At 35.2% G+C, this 15,310-nt stretch overlaps 1 long non-coding RNA gene across 12 annotated transcripts in view; it reads right to left on the bottom strand.

The window, feature by feature from the left end:
• LOC141378551 (uncharacterized) overlaps positions 1-15,310 on the bottom strand; it is a 102,353-nt gene that overhangs the window by 60,794 nt on the left and 26,249 nt on the right. The window lies entirely within an intron of this gene.

Below are 15,310 nucleotides of genomic sequence, written 5' to 3'. Positions count from 1 at the left end.
ACAACATGAGGGTGCGTAAATAGAAAAACCGAGTTGTAATTTTGGGGTGAACTAATCCTCTAAATGAAAAGGCTGAAGAGAGGAATGTGTTGAAGGGGTGCATGTGTGTGACCCCCTGTTGGGCGTTTCTCTTTTAAATGTATTTCTTGCAGTAATTGTTCTGTAGGTTTTTAAATAGCTTTTGAGCTTCTGTCTGAATAGGACAACTGAGTCAGCAGGGTTTTTTGGGAGTCTGACCTGTCTGCAGCACTAAGGGTTTGGTAGCTAAGGAGAGAAGCGGGAATCTTATGCATTGACAGACAGGGAGTGAAGTCTTCCTTTCAGAATAGCATTCACTCAGCACAGAGAAACTTCGGGTCAGTCTTTAGAATAGACATAACAGCTTAAGGCTAAACCAAAGCTGGCACTTTATTCACAATGAAATATCAGAGCATGCATGTGGAGTTAATTTTTGAAAAGAAAATGTCAGTGCAGAGTCTATATGTTTAAATAAATTTAAAACGTGTACATATATATTTATTTATTTATTTTATATGTGTTGACATATATTTTATTCTGTAACAATTCATTAAAATTATCAAAAGTGATGATTTTAACATTATTACTTTACATTAAGAACAATATCTAAAATATTTATTTTAAAAACCTATGTTCTCGCAATAAATTACAATGGATTTCAATAATGATAATGCATTTTTTTCTTCAGCACCAATGCAACCATGAAACACAGAAGATCAGGCATTAGCATCATTAAATAAATTCCGATTAAAAAGTATTATAAAAAAAAGCTATTTTAAACAAGAATATTTCACAACATTTGTATGTTTACAGAAAAAAAGACAAATAAAAAATAGCTCCTTTCTGGTTCTTCAATGTTCAAAGTTCATCATATTGATTATTTAAAGCCCCAGTACTTGTTAACGCTAGTCTAGTAATACTAGTCAACAGCATAAGAACAAAAATCACTAAGCTAACATAAAATAGCACAACTAACAATGACTAAAAGGTGGATAGCATGTTCCTAGAATGATGTAATACACCAATAATGTTTTATATTGTTGCTAGACTGTTTAAAGCACAATAATTCTAGTTTCTCAGATTTTTAGAATGTTTTTTATTATTATAATGTAACACTGCTACACACATTTATACAACAGTTCTGTCTGGTTCTTGAATCTGATTGGTTGATAGCCGTGCAATATTCTGCCAGTAACAACACTGTCCAGCCACTTTACCCTCCACCCTGGTGTATTACTCCGCCCACATACATCGACAAGCAGAGGACACTCAACAGTTTGACAAACTGCTGCTGTTGGATAACATGATGTACTTTTGAGGCTTTTTTAGTCAAGGATGTAGTTGTTTAGATTGCAACTATGCAGTTTATTTACAAGGATAGTGCCTAGTTTTAAATATTTACAATTTCTGAGAGCCAGTCAGCTGCCATTAGCCTGTCTTTGAGCAAAGACAGTTGACGATGTTAATCCACAAGATGGCGACAGAGACTACATAATAAGCCCAATGAGGTAAAACAAGGTAATTTCAAACTACTGCTGATCAAATCATTATTAAACAGGTTGATCTCTCTCTTTTGTATGTTGTAGTGCTGCATTTATACCACAGTAATATTGTGATCACCCAATTGCCGAGATATCTCTGTAGACTGATGGCATTTCATGCCGTTTAGCCTTAAATGTTAGCAAAATCACCTGTTTTGTCATCACACTTTAGATATTAAGCCAGAGAATCATTTAAATACTAGCTCTAAAGTGACATTAGTGAATTAGTAACAACTTCTGCTGTTCTGAAGTCAACAGAAAGTAGTCCCTTATACAAAAGGATTTTGAGACTCTCCTTGTTTGTTTTTTTATACACACAATTATGCCGTCAAACTGTTGTATGAACGTAATATTACACTCGTGGCAGTGCGATGTGACTTTTTTATTGACACTGGTGGCGATATACAGCCACATTGCACTGCTACTCGTGTGGAATTGCTTATTAATAGCATATATTTATCCGGTTGTTTCTAGCATGATTTAATAAACTGATGTTATCATGTTTTAGCATATTGTTAACATGTTTTTAGAGTATTTTAGAAAGTTGCTAGCATCTTCTAACATTACACAGCTAACTTGTTTTTTGTTTGTTTGTTTGTTTTTTGGTTTGTCAGTATTTAGTTAATTTTTTTAATTAATTAACCCTTCTTGTGTGTTAATATATTGATTAATTAACTCACTACAAGAATGTGTATTATCACATGAGCAGCATGTTTAGCATTAGTTTGTTAGCATGCACTGCTAATATGCTTTTGCCATTTTACTGCACTGCTAGCATTTTGTTCACATTCATTAACATGATCTAACTTATTTATTGAATGTTTTTACATATTATGATATTTCTAAAATATGTTTCTAGCATTAAAACATGACTACACCATGGCATTTATGAAACAGCATTTAAATGGCAATCACAAATAAAACTTTCTTCAACAATAGAAATAATGGTTAAAAATCGTTTTTTGCCACAATCCTATAATTTTTTATCATTTTTTACGTAATAAGATGTTTCTATAATGTTGACAAGATCTTAGCATTAAACTGCAAGGATGTTTCTAACATGACTATACCATAGCAAGTTATGAAACAGAATTTAAATAGTAATCACAAATAGTGAATGCGTTTTCTCTTACTACAATAGAAATAATGGTAAAAAATCATTTTTGCCACATTGCTAGAACTTTCTTTACGTTCACTAACATGAATTAACTTAGAGAATGTTTTTACATATTAGGATGTTTTTTATAATGTTGACATGATGTTAAAACACCCCAAGTATGCTTCTAACATAACTATACCATGACATTTGTTATAAAACAGCATTTAAATGGTAATCACAAATGGAAAACATGGGTCATTTTCTTCACCAATAGAAACAATAGTTAAAAAAAGTTTTTGCCACACTCCTATAAGTTTTTTCATATTAACTTACATGATTTAACTTACTTGTTTTACATATTAGGATGTTTCTAAAAGGTTGACAAGGTGTTTCTAACATGACTATACCCTGACGTTTGTTATAAAACAGCATTTATACAAATGGTAATCACAAATGATAAACATGTTAAAATAAACATGTTAAAATAAACATGAGTAGTTTTCTTTTCCTACAATAGAAACAATTGTGAAAAATCAATTTTGCCACATTGCTAGAAGTTTTTTTACATCCACTAACATTATTTAACTTACTTACTGACTGTTTATACATATTAGGATGTTTCTATAATGTTGACAAGATATTAAAACACCCCAAGCATGCTACTAACATAAATATACCATGGCGATTGTTATAAAACAGCATTTATACACTGTAAACCCCAAAAAGTTAAGGTAACTCAAACCTTTTGAGGAAACCGATTGCAACAAACAAATAGTAATTTGTTTATAATATCAAATAGTAACCAACAGTAATTAAACAAATTGTAATCACAAATGGTAAACATGCTTAAAATCCTTTTTCTACAATAAAAAACCATGGTTAGTGTTTGTAAGGATTACTCTTATGACATAAAACCCTGTTTAGATCTAATTGGAACTCAAAGTTGATCAGTCCATAAATCAGAAATAAATTCTACCTCTCTATGCCACAAATGTGACTACAATGAATCAGTCAAGGCATGGTTAAGGATTTCACAGAGCATCCCAATGTGGCTGATGGATTTGCACCACGTGAAATGGCTCTTCATCCCCAGATCGGAGATGCTGATCTGCCTTCGATTGACTCTCATTCTGTAGAAGCTCATTCAATCAGTCATCTGTCTCTGTAACAGGGGGCCACATGTGTGTAATGGGAGTTTGAATGTGAAAGGACAGCAGATAAATCCAGTTAGCAGTGATTAGATTACACTAGGCTAGAATGAATGGGATCAGTTGGAGAGGTGACAGAGAAAGGGGGGGTAAAACCACACAAACCCCTTTAACTCAATCCATTAGAGTACAACGACATATTCATTAAGTCAGGCCAGCCCAGGACTATGCTTTAAAATGAGCCGCGGCCCCCCCTCCCACTGCTTTCCCCTTAAAAACTTCCTTCCTCTTCTCTTTCATATTGATGGTCATGGAGAGGGCTTAAAGGTGACCGCTGTGGGGGTTTTGTGTGTGCGTACCTTTCTATAAGTTTCTTCACAAATCCAATACAGAGAGTTTTCTCAGTCTGGGCGATCCAATCTTTAAATGTGGCCAATTTAAAAGAGCTGAGATTTTCCCATGATTTAAAAAAGCACAGGATGATAAAACAAATGGTTGTTCACAGCTATTGTATAAACATTAAAATGTTGGATTAAATATGCTTGGTGATTCATGAGGTTAATCTTATATTTAGTCTGATGCTAAAAACTCGGGTGTATCTATCAAAACAAGACAAAATCCTTTTTAATTGATTGTTTTAAAGCTCAAAGGATCTTCATTTATTTTCACAAATGCAAAGTTTCACACTTAAGCAAAGAAGTAATGCTTTTGGAAGAATTTTCGGCAAGTAATACACTAAAAAATAACGTTTACTGCTTGTTCAAATAACTTATTTAAAAATGATGCGAAGACAACACAATTCTTGAGTTTTTTTAGGACAACTGAATTATTTCATGTTCAATCAAATTAATTCCTTTCTGTTGTCCCAACACAAATCAATTGTATGGAACCCAGCATTTTTTACAGTGTATGCTGTAAGAAAATGCTGGGTTCCACACAATTGCTTCATGTTGTCCCAACACAAACTGTTTAACCCTTATGTACTGTTAAGGATTTTGTACTGGGGTGATTTTGAGTCTTAATTTGGCCGTTACTTTCTCTGTGTTTCAGCTAGCCAAATGTTTTTTGGTGACAAATCTTATTTTGACACACATTTTTAAAAAATCCTTTCAATTAAAAAAAAAAAAAACTCAATAAAGTCTGGGCAAATGTACTGCCCATTTGTTACGAAAACATCCACTTAAATAAACTGCTGTAAAAAATGCAAAAGATATATGTTTTTTTTTTACTTTTTTTGCATAAATCTGTTTAACAACCTCAGTCCTGATCGAAACTACTAAATTGCTTAGAAAACATACAGGATTTTAACTCTTTAATTGCCAAATTCACAATGATGTCATTGATTTGCTAAAAAAAACACACACACACAAAATGACATGTTTTCAATATAAAAAGTAATTGTGGACTAGATTTTTTTAATCTTTCATCAAAGTCTTGGACATGTGAAACAACGTTGCATTCGATGCACTGTTTTTGATTGATTTTCATTTTTTTCTCCCTAATTTAATGTTGGTGGCGGTATTTGCCCCATTGACTTTCATTTTAACCACATTTTATTTATTGCAAAACTGTGACACCATATAATCATGCATTTTTGATTGCTGGTGGTTTTCCCTATTGGGAAGAGTTAAAATGTGTAATTTTGTACTGTTAATCTTCATTTGGCACCATTGAGTACAACAGCAAATTAAAGTGTGTGAAAGTGACCTTTTTGCACTTACCTTGATGTGTCTGAGAATATCAAAGTCTCAGCTCTCAGAACTACACGGAGTAAATAAAAACAAAGACTGTGTATTTATGCAGCATCATTGGGCAAAAAAGTATAGGGAGAATTTTTTTTAAATCTAACACTGCATCAAAGCCAATGCTGTTGCTAATAGTTCACATGTCCAAGACTTTGATAAAAGGATTTTAAAAATCAAGTCCACAGTTACTTTTTATATTGAAAATACATCATTGTGTGTGTGTTTTTTCACCAAATTAGTGAGATCATTTGTGAACTTGGCAATTAAAGAGTCAAGATTCTGTCATTTTAAAACATTTAGTAGTTTGATCAGGACTGAAGTTGATTAACAGATTTATGCAAAAGAAATTGAAAAAAAAAAAAAAAAAAAAAACAATCTGATGCAATTTTACAGCAGTTTAATTCAGTGGATGTTTTCATCCCGAACATGACAAAAAGGTAGAAAATTTGAACAGCGCACAAGGGTTAAGCTATTATTTTTACAAATTTAGCTGTATTGAACATAAAACAATGACGCTGTTCCCCAAAAAACTCAAGAGTTGTGTTTATTCAGCTCATTTTAAATTAGTAGTTTCAACAAGCAGCAAACATAATTTAAAATATTACAAATTATTTTTTGTGTACATTGAATACACAATATTTTAAGGTGCAAAGAGTGAAATTGTATTTTCTTGTAAAGTGTATTCCAGTACATTCTGGTCAAGTTGTGTCTTTTTGGTGTGATTAGTAGGGTTCGACTGAATTGAGCTCTTTATTGCAGTCCAGCCCTGTCATTCACCACAGGAAACTCCTGTCAGTGGGGAGGCGGGATGTTGAGTGATTGGCGTTTTGGCCATCCAGACAACTTCCTCTGGACGGAGGAAGAACATTAAAATGTCTGGGTCAAAATAACCTGCCTCTCTAATGTCCTCTTCAACCTCTATCTGCTTTCATTTAGAAAGACTTTCAGTGATATCTCTAAATGATCTTCAAAGCATGCATGTTTAAGCAGATAATTTCTGCCTCGGGTTATATTTTTAAATTTGCAAACACATTTTTTATTGTTCATTGAAGAGTTCATTTGCAAAAAAAAAGATACATAATTTATGATAATGGGTAAAAAGTTTTGTTTTTTTCCAAGGGGTATAATAATGGTTATTATAATTAACTATGGGTACAATTATACAGCAATGAAGTAATTAAAACAAATCTATGACAATTAATACCGACAAAACTTATGATTGGCAGGCCAGTAATAGAGGTCACTTTGATTATAAATGCTAACAAATAATAATATACTACACAAATAATAAATATATTACATAAAATAACAAAATTACTGAAACTGACTAAAAGGAAAATGGAATATATATAAAAAAACATTTCAAAATAATTCCTTACATTACTAACTATAGCGCTTTTCTAGACATTCAAAGCGCTTTACACGTTGGGGGGAATCTTCCCATCCACCTGGATGAAGCGACGGCAGCCATATTGCGCCAGACTGCACGCCACACACCAGCTGATTAGATGAGAGGAAACAGAGTAATGAAGCCAATTATCATATGGGGATGGATAGAAGGCCATGATGGACAGAGGTCAGTTGGCAAATTTGGACAGGATCCCAGGGTTAAACCCCTACACTTTTCGAAAGAAATCCTGGAATTTTTAACAACCACAGAGAGTCGGAATCTTGGTTTAACGTCTAATTCGAAAGACGGCACTCACTGCAGAATAGAGTCCCCTTCATTATACTGGGGCATTAGGAGCACACAGACTGCAGGTTAAGTGCCCTCTGCTGGCCACACTAAAACCACTTCCGGCAGCAACCTAGCTTTCCCATGTGGTCTCCCTTCCAGGTACTGACCAGGCACAGCCCTGCTTAGCTTCAGTGGGCGACCATGTGAGATTTGCAGAGAGCTAGCTAATATATAAATTAAAAAAAATAAACTACCACAGGATATCAAAGATACTTAAATCACTAATATAAATATTAAATTAACTGTATGATAAAGTTTGTGAAATTATAATTTAATAATTTAATTTAGAACCTACTTTGTGTTTCTGTGTGCTATATGGTTGAATCTTATTGTCAATAAATGTGTCTATATGAAGGCAAACTGAAGGGGAGAGAGAAATAGACAGTGAGAGATAGAGAGAGAGAGAGAGAGAGAGAGAGAGAGAGAGAGAGAGAGAGAGAGAGAGAGAGAACGAGAGGTGTACACTGTAGGTAAAGTAGTCTGAAGTTTAGAGGGTTGGACAGACATCAAATTCACACCCGTCAGAAACACATTCCAGACAGTGTGTGTCTGTGCAGAGCCTTGTGTGATATATTCTCGGGTACCTCCTACTGTAGCTAAAGCTGAACGTTCAGACAGCTGGAACATTAGACACCCCGACAATGTATTTCCTCTTATGATAAATGTGTCCATATAGGTGTGTGTGTTTCCCAGTTTCAAGTCAAGTGATGATATGTGATCTGCTGAGGAGTATAAATCAATCCATGAAAAATGTGCCTGCATTTAAAAAATGCTGGGTAAAATACAGACACACTCCACTGCTTGGTTCATTTTTTAAATGACATTTTAGCTGTTGCCTCACAGCAAGAAGATCGCTGGTTTGAGCCTCGGCTAGGTTAGTTGGCATTTCTGTGTGGAGTTCGCATGTTCTCCCCGTGTTCATGTGGGTTTCCTCCGGGTGCTCCGGTTTCCCCACAGTCCAAAGACATGCGCCATAGGTGAATTGGGTTAAAGCTAAAGCTAAATAGTCCATAGTGTATGGATGTGAATAAGAGTGTATGGGTGTTTCCCAGTGATGGGTTGCAGCTGGAAGGCCACCTGCTGTGCAAAACATATGCTGGATAAGATGGCGGTTCATTGCGCTGTGGCGACCACTGATTAATAAAGGGACTAAGTCAAAAAGAAAATGAATGAATGAATGAATGAATAAGGGAATTATATGTAGGTTACGGTCAGTTAACACCAAGGACAGTCATTTTTAAACCAACTGTTAAAACAAGGAAGCATGTTTTGAAGATGTGGACAGTTTTGCTGAAACTTTTGCTTTTTGCATGTTTGACAGCATAAAATCCCAGAGAGTCGCACTTAAAAGAGTATTCAGTTTTCTCAGAAACAGATAAATGTGCTTGTGTCAACAACACTTCAGAAATCTATTGACTGATTAAAAATGGTCACGATGGTGACTGCTGTAGTTATTCCAGCTGCTTTATTTTTTTTTTTATGTTTATCTTCAGGAAATCACTGAAGGCATATATCATGTTATCATAACGATATAATGTGGTAATAAGCTCGTAAACTGTACTGTGCATTTACATCGTGGTCATATTCATCTATGAAAACACACAAAACAACATTAACATTATAGCAGACACTGTAAAAAGGTCATTCATAGCCACTAGACTTTTCTGACAGGCTATTTGAGTGTCATCGAGTGACAGAATGTTGTGGGACTACTTTACAGGAGTTATTATTATAGATTATAGATAGCAAAATTTTGCAGTTTTTATTGTAGCGTTTTGTTTTGTTTTTAAAGCATGATGGTAAAACACGAATACAGTTATAAATATATTAAAACATGTGCTTGTTTGTTGTAAAAACTCGTAATAATGACAAAAAAATACAAATTTGTGCATCTCTTTACTTCTAGGGTACAGCTATGCTGCCGTTGTAGCTGGTGTATTCTGGGAAATTTTCTTACCCCTTGGATTCGAGTGTGGTCTGGAAAAATCTTAGTTCTAAGGGGTATCTACCCCTTCCCCTTAGCCCTACACCTTCAAGCTAAAGAGAATTGGGACGAGTAAGAGGAAGAGGAAGGGTTAAGGGGGAGAATTGGGCCTTAAGGTGGGTTCTGTTCTGCTATGCATAATACATTATTTAGTAGTGTAGTATTAGGACTTGCTTTAGTAAATGCAGCGATGCCCATGATCACAGAAATACTTGTGTAATATGCGAGAAAAAAAGATCACATGCAGCATATTTCATTAAATAATCAGTAAATTATCTATCCCACTGATTCACCCTGCTAAAAAACACAGGTTCAGCATCGAATCTAACCCACTGTCCAACATCTAATGCAATTTTTTCCTTAAGTAAATCTCTCTGTAAAAGCAAGCTAAAATGTCTCCTGCATTTCTAGTTATTTATGCATATATTTGTATGTTATTCGTGTACAAAATGCATTTGTTTTATTTGTATATGTCATACTTATATACTTTATTTTTTTAAATGAGTGTTTTCTGGCTTGCAAACTTATAAGTTTAAATCGGAGTCTATAGTTGTACATGTGTATTATAGGTAAAACATATTACAGTTTATAAACATTTCACATAAACATTAAAGTGTTTTTTTCCCACTGTTTTTACATCAGCGGGCACAATTTTTTTTATCTGGCCTAGCGCTCCTTAAGCCTACGGGTGGGCACCGGGTATAAAGTTCAGTATGAAACAAGTTCAGTTCATTATACAATGTTTTAACTATGTTTTGTCCTAACTATCCACATGCACAAAATGGCTATTTTCGAAACGGCTGAACAAAACTATAAACTACTATGACAATTATCAACTCAGATATTAAATATGTGCTTTCCTCAATGTTAAATGTTACTTATGTGACCTTAAATACCATTTTACATTAAATGTATTGCCATACTTACAGCAGCAACAGATATTTTACCTCAGATCTTACAATTAAGGAACCAGCAAACATACAGTTTGCAAATGAATGTTAGAATTGTGCCTCAGGGCAAACCAACAAATATCTGTCCCTTCAAGGTTAACAATTTACAAAAGAGATTTACTTACATTACAAACCTTAAAATTTCATAGGGAGTGCAGTGCACTATTTTGCGCTTCCGAATGGCTGGTATTTAAATACAGTCGTGCTGTGTCTGGTGCAGACAGACAAATTGCTTGTCACTGGAATCTTATTGTGTCACGTGTAGTTTGGACATGAGGATAGGCAGAAAGAACTTTGTCCATTTTTCATCCAGCATTTTTTATGTGTATATCAAAAAAGTATGTAAAACAGGTGGATGAAAACAGCTACAAACATTCTCTAAAATCCAAAATTGTACTAGAGCAAAGGCCACTAAGAGCCACTGCCATGCACAGCACTTGTTGTTTATTCTAGCAGCTTTGTTTTAACTCCTTAGGCCTGAAGACACAGCGAGAGAGTGTGTGAGAAGGGGAGCTTTAATGGATTCAGGCTTTTTGACTGAAACACCTTTTGAAAGCAAGCTTTAAAAAAAACATTTGCGGGCCTTTTAAAGTCTTTGTCCTGCTCTTTCCTCCCTTCTATCCCTCTGTCTATCGGTCCTTTTTGTACTGAGGTGCATTTGACCTCTTAATCACTGCCTGAGGTGAGCTCCACACGGCTAATGGATCCGTCCCTCTCGTTCTCACACACACATAGAGATTGTTGGTGCCATGGAGTGTAAACAGGGTGCCTCTTCAAAATGCCATTGTATAGTGTGAGAAGAGAGGAAGATCCTATCCTGGAGCAGAGTCCATGTCATCATGACCTCGAGAAAGAAGTGTCTTCCTGAATTTAAAAACCTCCTTAAAAATCAATGCAGAGATGAATAATTATTTAGTTTTTAATTTTTATATATATATATTTCTTAATTATGTTTAATTAGCTTGGATAAAATAAAAGCCCTTTTATTAATTTTTAAAAAACAATTTTGTAAGGTCAATAATAATAGCTCCTTTAAGATTTTTTTTTGTGATGGGCTACAGAAATCACTGTTGTTAAATGACTTACCTATTTACCCTAACATTGAGCATTTACATTGAACTTTTTAAAATAAATAATAATCATAGGAGGGCTAATAACTTTGACTTTAACTATATATATTGGCAATTAGCCTAATTAGTAGGATCACGTACAGCATTATATACAATATCTTAAAATTAACCATTTCAAGGTGATACAACACCTGATGGCCAAGTCTGTGTTTGTTAACCATCAAGATTCTAAATCACTGCACTTTCAAGTATTAAATATTCAAGAAAAAGAAAAGATGAATCGCTGTATTGTATTTGCCGTGTCGCTGTAGTGTCGGGAGGAAGCGTAGGCCTCAGGGGTCAGAGAGTGAGGTCACGGGGCGACACCCAGAACACAACCTGATACTCGCTCAGCCTCACACCCCTCTGACAGATAAGGAAGTCAGTCGGGTGGTCAGAAGTTGTTACACATCTAAAAACCTCCATCACAGTCCCTGGGGCTCACTGCGCTTTCCTCACTCCACACGCACACACCCGTGCACATCGTACACATACAGTGAGGCTCAAATGTCGGACGTGATCTGCCATTCTAATTCAATTTAAAACAAAAATAACAAATGTAATGACAAAAACAATGTGAAATATTCAACAGAATCTCACAACAAGTAACTTTTTGATTTAGTTGCAAATTCATATTCATTTTGTATGATCTCATTTGTGCATTTTAGTACAACTTGCTCCTCCACCAATAAGTGGGTTGGGTTTGGGGTCATGCTTCCTTTTAAAAATCATACGTTTTCGTACAAATGAAATCTGACAAATTTTATTATCAAATTCAGTGCTATATTTTTATGTATACATTTTTTTTAGAAATAGGACTATACACTCACCGGCCACTTTATTGGGTACATCTTACTAGTACCGTGTTGGACCCGCTTTTGCCTTTAGAACTGCTTTAATTCTTCGTAGCATAGATTTAACAAGTTACTGGAAATATTGCTCAGAGATTTTGGTCCATATTGAGCATCACGCAGTAGTTGCAGATTTGTCGGCTGCACATCCATGATGCAAATCTACCATTCCACGACATCCAAAAAGTGCTTTATTGGATTAAGATTTGGTGACTGTGGAGGCCATTTGAGTACAGTGAATCCACTGTCACGTTCAAGAAACCAGTCTGAGATGATTCACGCTTTATGACATGGTCTGTTATCCTGCTTGCATGGTCAGCAACAATACTCAGGTAGGCTGTGGCATTGACACAATGCTTAATTGGTACTAAAGAGCCCAATGTGTGCAATGAAAACTATTACACTACCACCACTAACCTAAACCATTAATACAAGGCTGGATAGATCAATTAATTCATGTTGTTGACGCCACATTCTAACCCTTCCATCCAAATGTCACAGCAGAAATCGAGACTCATCAGACCAGACAACGTTTTTCCAATCTTCTATTGTCCAATTTTGGCACTCGATGTGCTTTTCTGCTGTTGTAGCCCATCTGCCTGGCATCAACAAGGCATTTGTGCCCAAAGAACTGCCGCTCACTAGATATTTTCTCTTTTTCAGTCCATTCTTTGTAAACCATTCTTTGAAAACATTCTTTGTAGAGATGGTTGTGCGTGAAAATCCCAGTAGATTAGCAGTTTCTGAAATACTCAGACAAGCTTGTTTGGCACCAACAACCAAGCCATTTTCAAAGTCACAAATCAACTTTCTTCCCCATTATGATACTCAGTTTAAACTGCAACAGATTGTCTTGACCATGTCTACATAAATGCATTGAGTTGCTGTCATGTGATTGGCTGATTAGAAATTTGCGTTAACAAGCAGTTGGACAGATATACCTAATAAAGTGGCCGGTGTGTATATAAAATGTTAGTTTGTGAGAAATCCTAATCTTTGGATCTCACACACACAATAAAAATAATAAATAAATAAATGGAAGACTCTCTTACACACTTATCTGTCTTTTACATAAACTGTTAGACAGTGATGACAGACAGCATCTAAGAGGAGGGAAAGACCCTTAAGAATCAAAGCAGGACATGCAGGAGACGAGTTTGCATCTGTGTGTGTGCATGTGTGTGAGTGAAACTAGGGACTAACCTGATGATAGTTATATCTGAAGAAATATTCTCTTTTATCTCGCTGTTAGTGCTTTTTATCTTTCTTAAATAGTCTAACTCTTTATAGTGCTAATATTCCCCCGTCTGCATTTCTCTTCAGTGTCTCGGTGTCAGACAGGAAGGGCTTTTGTACTGTTGACAGATGAGGCTGTACCTCTGATCATCGGCAGAGACACTTTCTCTCTCTCGGACACAGGAACTGATGATTGAGCAGCATTAGAGAGCGAGGGATAAGGTAACCACTTAAAGCACAGTTGTGTGTGTCTCCCCTTCTGAGTATCTCTGTGTTAGCTGTGTGTGTAGATTCCACACAAATGGTTTTCACCTTAGATCAACGGATTGGTTCGTTTGCTTAAAGAGTTTAGCTTGTGACTTTGTCTGTTTCATGACTGGCTGTACAGTATAAACATATCTGTTAATTAACCATATTGTGTGATTCTAGTTTTTTGTCTGTTTAGTTACTCTTTCGAATTGCATTATGCAATGTTGATGTTAAAAAGTTTAACACGGAGGCTTTCATTGACATTTTAGTATAGCAAAAGATAAACTGGTAATGAGCTGAAAGTACTTTTTCTACAAAACAAAACAAAAAAAGTCAATAAAAGTCACCGTTAAACTGCAGATTTAATTTTAAATCAAGGCAGAGCAGAGATCAAAGTGCAATTGGAAAGTTTAAATGAATAGAAACAGTGAACCACAAATTAACAGATTTTTTACAATATACTTTTGGAAAGAAAAGTATGAAAAATATCCCTAAAAACAAATTTAATAGAGGCATATGTCTGTATTCACTTACAAAAACTGTGCTATAGTTTTTTTTTTTTTTTTTTTGCACCCGTTCACTACAATGACTTTAATTTCTTAAAATCAAGTGCTATTTTTCACCTGGTTTTTGCCTACCTAAATTCAAAAGCTTGCCAAATCCACATGCAAAGGTGTAAATGCAAACGTTTGGTATCATTTTAAAGAACACCCTTTGAATTTTTATAAACCACTGTTGAAAATGATTAAAATAACTGTATATTTTGTCAGTGTTATAATAAACACTTTCAAAAAAGAGGAGGGGGAGTGTACTGTTTAAGTTCTGTGTGGTCGTGGTTGCTGTAATTATTTGGGTAGTTCCTGCACATGTCGGTAATCAGAAAAAGGACACATGTCTCTATCATAATTTATGCAAAAGTTATTCTATTCCAACTGATGAGAGAACAGAACCCCTTTTGGGGGTATTGGGCCAGTGCAGATCTTTAAAATTTAAAGAATGCAAAAGTAAATGACATCACAGAGCCAGTACCGTCTACGCAGAGCTACAATAATGATAATTGTTCTGAATATTTAAGAATAGCAGAACCTTCAGCAATACTGAGGAACTAAAATCACTTTAAAAAAAATATTCTTCAGCTGATGAACAATTAAAACATTAACAGCCATTCGGAATTGCATTTAAGTGTAAGATGCAAAAAAACGTATTGTGTTTTTTAAAATACTGCTTAAAAAGTTATGTTGTAATTATATTAATAGGGGAATTATGGCGATGCAGTGGTGCAGTAGGTAGTTTCTGGCGTTTCTGTGTGGAGTTTGCATGTTCATGTGGGTTTCCAAAGTCCAAAGTCATGCGGTACATGTGAATTGGGTAGGCTTAATCGTCCGTAGTGTATGAGTGTGTGTGTGAATGAGTGTGTGTGGATGTTTCCCAGAGATGGAAGGGCATCTGGTGCGTTAAAATGTGCTGTATAAGTTGGCAGTTCATTCTGCTGTGGCAACCCCGGATTAATAAAGGGACTAAGCCGAAAAGAAAATGAATGAATGAATAAGGGAATTATATGTAGGTTACGGTCAGTTAACACTAAGGACAGTCATGAAATAACGATCAAGACACAGTATATGTCCATGTCTCAATTTGTATA

This window comes from Danio rerio, chromosome 17 (genome assembly GCF_049306965.1).
Source record: "Danio rerio strain Tuebingen ecotype United States chromosome 17, GRCz12tu, whole genome shotgun sequence".
NCBI classification, from domain to species: Eukaryota; Metazoa; Chordata; class Actinopteri; order Cypriniformes; family Danionidae; genus Danio; species Danio rerio.
Note: the sequence above shows the minus strand (reverse complement) of the source record. Positions and strands in the feature narration are given on the sequence as shown.